Source organism: Tiliqua scincoides, chromosome 4 (genome assembly GCF_035046505.1).
Source record: "Tiliqua scincoides isolate rTilSci1 chromosome 4, rTilSci1.hap2, whole genome shotgun sequence".
NCBI lineage: Eukaryota > Metazoa > Chordata > Lepidosauria > Squamata > Scincidae > Tiliqua > Tiliqua scincoides.
Genome location: NC_089824.1, coordinates 206,980,080 through 206,985,352, shown reverse-complemented (window position 1 = coordinate 206,985,352; position 5,273 = coordinate 206,980,080). Strand labels below are relative to the sequence as shown.

The following is a 5,273-nucleotide window of genomic DNA, read 5'->3' as shown; positions in this document are numbered from 1 at the left end:
GAGGAAAAGAGGAGAGCTCAAGCAGCATACAAGGCCTGTCCCAGTGAGCGCAACCTGCAGGTCCTCCGAACTGCTCGCAGCAAAGTCCAACAGACTGCCAGGAGATGTGCTAACGACTACTGGCTCCAGCTCTGTTCCGAGATACAGATAGCAGCTGACACGGGCAACATCAAGGGGATGTATGATGGTATCAAGCAGGCCCTAGGTCCAACACAGAAGAAAATTGCCCCTCTGAAGTCTGCCACAGGCGAGGTCATCCAGGATCGGGCGCAGCAGATGGAACACTGGGTGCAGCACTACTCTGAGCTATATTCCAGAGAAAATGTAGTCACCGAAGAAGCACTGAACAACATTGAGTGCCTGCCTGTGCTGGAAGAGCTTGACAGTGAACCAACCCTAGAAGAACTTCACGTGGCCCTGGACTCCCTTGCCTTTGGCAAGGCACCTGGAAAAGACAGCATCCCTGCTGAAGTCCTAAAATGCTGCAAAGAAATCATCGTCACTGAGCTGCATGAAATCCTCTGTCTCTGCTGGAGAGAAGGTGGAGTACCTCAAGACATGAGGGATGCAAACATCATCACGCTGTACAAGAACAAAGGTGACAGGGGTGACTGCAACAACTACCGCGGCATCTCTCTCCTTAGCGTTGTAGGAAAGCTGTTTGCCCAAGTTGTACTAAAGAGGCTCCAGGTACTTGCAGAGAGCGTCTATCCAGAATCGCAGTGTGGATTCCGAGCCAACAGGTCCACCACTGATATGGTATTCTCCCTTAGACAACTGCAGGAGAAATGCAGGGAACAACGACAGCCACTCTTTATAGCCTTCATAGATCTCACAAAGGCTTTCGACCTGGTCAGCAGAGACGGCCTCTTCAAGATTCTCCCCAAGATTGGATGTCCACCCAGGCTCCTCAGCATCATCAGATCTTTCCACAAGGACATGAAGGGCACTGTTGTCTTCGATGGCTCCACATCAGACCCTTTTGACATCCGAAGCGGAGTGAAGCAGGGTTGTGTTCTTGCACCAACCTTGTTTGGGATTTTCTTCGCTGTCCTGCTGAAGCAGGCCTTTGGAACTGCAACAGAAGGCATCTATCTCCGGACCAGATCAGACGGAAAGCTCTTCAACCTCTCCAGACTGAGAGCAAAATCCAAAGTCCAGCTGAAATGTCTGCGTGACTTCCTCTTTGCCGACGATGCAGCTGTCACTACCCACTCTGCCAAAGATCTCCAGCAGCTCATGGATCGTTTTAGCAAGGCCTGCCAAGATTTTGGACTGACAATCAGCCTGAAGAAAACACAGGTCATGGTTCAGGACCATGTTCAGGTTCAGCTCATGGATCGTTTTAGCAAGGCCTGCCAAGATTTTGGACTGACAATCAGCCTGAAGAAAACACAGGTCATGGTTAAGGATGTGGACTCACCTCCCTGCATTACAATCTCTGAGCATGAACTGGAGGTTGTCCATGACTTTGTGTACCTTGGCTCAACGATCTCCGACACTCATTCTCTCGATACCGAGCTAAACAAGCGCATCGGTAAAGCAGCTACCACGTTTTCCAGACTCACAAAGAGAGTCTGGTCCAACAAGAAGCTGACGGAACATACCAAGATCCAGGTCTACAGAGCTTGCGTCCTGAGTACACTTCTGTACTGCAGCGAGTCATGGACTCTTCGCTCACAACAGGAGAGGAAACTGAGCGCTTTCCACATGCGCTGCCTCCGACGCATCCTCGGCATCACCTGGCAGGACAAAGTTCCAAACAACACAGTCCTGGAACGTGCTGGAATCCCTAGCATGTATTCACTGCTGAAACAGAGACGTCTGCGTTGGCTTGGTCATGTCGTGAGAATGGATGATGGCCGGATCCCAAAGGATCTCCTCTATGGAGAACTCGTGCAAGGAAAGCGCCCTACAGGTAGACCACAGCTGCGATACAAGGACATCTGCAAGAGGGATCTGAAGGCCTTAGGGATGGACCTCAACAAGTGGGAAACCCTGGCCTCTGAGCGGCCCGCTTGGAGGCAGGCTGTGCAGCATGGCCTTTCCCAGTTTGAAGAGACACTTTGCCAACAGTCTGAGGCTAAGAGGCAAAGAAGGAAGGCCCATAGCCAGGGAGACAGACCAGGGACAGACTGCACTTGCTCCCAGTGTGGAAGGGATTGTCACTCCCGGATTGGCCTTTTCAGCCACACTAGACGCTGTGCCAGAACCACCTTTCAGAGCGCGATACCATAGTCTTTCAAGACTGAAGGTTGCCAATACAAAAATGAGAGGTAAATTGCCACCTCATTATCTGTGACTGTTCTTTGGCAGTACCACATCAAAAAGGCATTGGTATTGGCCCACATTTGTGTCCACTTCCAGACTCGCCTCATCATCTTGGGGACTCCAGCTGAAACGTCACAACCGTGGCAATGGTCAGAGGCCAAGGAGGAGAGGTCTCCAGAAGGCTGCCTGAGAGCTGCTCTGGGCCTGAGGCGAGCCAGGGGAAGGAGCTAAGAGACAGATGGATGAGAAGGACAGGTGAAGCAACCCCCTCCCCATTGCTGAACTCTGAGGCCTCATTGTTGGGCCAGCAACCTTCAGTGGGTAGCCACCACAGAGAAATCACCATCATGACAACCTTCAACAAATCGAGGGATAGCAACACAGAGAAATTGTCATCACCACAACCTTCAATGCATCCAGGGATATCCAGCACGGAAGGGGAAGATGTTGGAGATGTTGATAAACCCTGGCTATCACCCAGCCCTATAGACTTCAAGTTAAGATTCAGGTTCATAAAATTCATCAAGTGTATGGTAAAGAGAGTCCCCTGGAACCTAACCCCATTTTTCTCAATCATTTATCTCATTGATTCACTGCTATTACCCTGCACATGCCTGATCTTGTCTGATCTTGGAAGCTAAGCAGGGTCAGGCCTGGTTAGTTCTTGGATGGGAGACCGCCTGGGAATACCGGGTGCTGTAGGTTTATACCATAGTCTTTTGAGACTGAAGGTTGCCAACCAACCACTGCTAATTTGGTATCCACTAAGTTATAAGGAACCTAACCCTAGTGGTTAATGGGAACTGACTATATATGCAACTGAATATACACGAATGGAGCCTACAGCCCTACATGCTATTAGCCCACTCCATTCAATCTGAAGAGGTTTCATGGGTGTGAGCGACATGAAGTGGAGCCTGATTCTTGAACCGCCTTGTACGGGCACACAGAGAGCTTATTTTCAGATAGATGCAAAAGCAAACAAGATGGATTTATTTTTCCATCTCTTAAATTATTCCTGAAATGAGCTTGCTAAACAAGATAGAACAGTTCAGACAACTGTTTCATAAAGCCAGGGGCTGGGGGAGAAAATGAAACAATTGTAAAATATGTTATTTACCTTCAACATCAAGTTCCTTCATCAGGTAATAAGTTTAAAGGCAATCCTGAAAGACAAAAGAATCTTGTAAATAAAATGTGAGGGAGAGAAATAGATTAGGACTGTGTTTGCATAGTGATAAGGAAAAGTACATTTACATCATTCTAACCAAATATCTTATTTCAGTTGTTTCTAACTTGAAGGTCACTATTAGTAAGGAAAACAATCCTTGTACTTAGGTGTGCGAATTCCAGTGTTTTGAACTTCCCTTTTTGGGTTTCTTTTGTCTCTCTGGTTTATTTTTAGATTATAACATGATTTGATCAGGGATCTCTTAACCTTATCCTTCTGTAAAGTGTTTTTTTTTTTCCCAGTTAGTATATAAAATATTGTTGGTTTGTGTGTGTTTGCTCCAAAGGCACAGATGGAAACATGTTCTGCTAGTATCTGCCTGGCTGGCTGAGATTAGAGGTAAAAAAATAAATTTTGCTCAAACTAAAATTTGTAGGCATTTTCCTACAGTCAACATGGCAGAAATCAAATGTTACATTTCAAAAACCTTTCAAAGATTGAGATAACTGTGAGAATGCTGTCATAATTTTGCCTTCTAGGACACAACATTTCCTATCTCATATGAATTTCCTTTTTTTTTTAAAGTGAAAAAATTCAAAAGCAATGTATGGACACAGTCTCCTGCAAGATTGTGGATAATCAGGAAAAACAGGAGGTTCATTGAGTCTCTGATAGGTGACCATACATGGTGGTGGGGGCTGAATTAGAATGAGTTGTGCAGGCCAGATAGAGAAATTGCCATTGCACTGAGGGCTTCTAGTATTAAGGTGAAGACAAGTACGATATTCTTAGAATAGTGTGGTTGTATCTAGAGTCAGATTTTGGGGGAAAGCAAACAAAAATTTCTTTACTTCTGGAGCAGAAACCAACATTTCATGAAGCTGATTGGCTTTCTGTGACATCACCCAAATCCCGTGAGCAGTTTGACAATTTAAAATTCCATTTTTTAAATTAGTAAGTCCACATATGAATATGTGAATGCATGGCTGGTCATGCTGTGCTTTTAAAGACAGTAAGGTAGACAGCCCGGCTGAAGCATGGGGAAGAAGCAAAGCTAATGATTCTTTGTTGTTTTGTTTTATTTTTTTTGCAGATTTAGCATTTCAGTTGTGAAGTCAAGAGGAAGCCACGCTCACCCCACAGCAGAGGGCCTACCATGAGCTATCTTTTTCTGTTACACCTGTCTCCCCCCCCCCCACACACACACACACACATTGCCCAGATACGATGAAATGATTAATTTGGAGTCCAGAAATTTGTATAGTCTTAAAATATAGGCTCCGAGTAATTGAGCCAGCCTGCTCAGCACTTTGAATGACTGTAATGCAATCAACGGTATGACTCTTTTGTCTGCATCCAGTTCTAGAAACACAAAAAGAAATTTATGTAATTAAAAGGTGGCCCCAAAATATGCAAGAGAAGCAGATATGATCAACCCTGCAGTGCTGTAATAAATTAATTGTTCAGAAAAAAGCATATACCTAGCAATTTGTAATGCACTTCAACACTTGTAAAACTGTCATAAAAGGGTGGAAATTTTTCACTGTTAAAAAGAAAAAGAAAACGAACCCAAGAGCTTGAACTGGTGTTTCAACAACTTTGTCTTGAAACGTACTCTAAAGTGCAAAGTTTGCTGGAAAACATAAACTAGCTGTAAACACTAGGGCTATAAGCCAATGAAGAGGCAACCATTCTTAAGGCTTTTGAGTTCAATGGTTCTGATCCAACAGAGTGCACTAGCCAGCAGCAGGTAGAACATAGGTCACCTTGTTAAAGTGGCTAGAATCAGTAGTGAAGCCAGAGGGGCACAGTGCAGTAAGTACTGCAGGTG

At 45.3% G+C, this 5,273-nt stretch overlaps 1 pseudogene; it reads left to right on the top strand.

Annotated features, from left to right (window-relative positions):
• The first annotated feature begins 2,859 nt into the window (after positions 1–2,859).
• Positions 2,860–2,976, top strand: LOC136650333 (5S ribosomal RNA; annotated as a pseudogene).
• Positions 2,977–5,273: the final 2,297 nt, after the last annotated feature.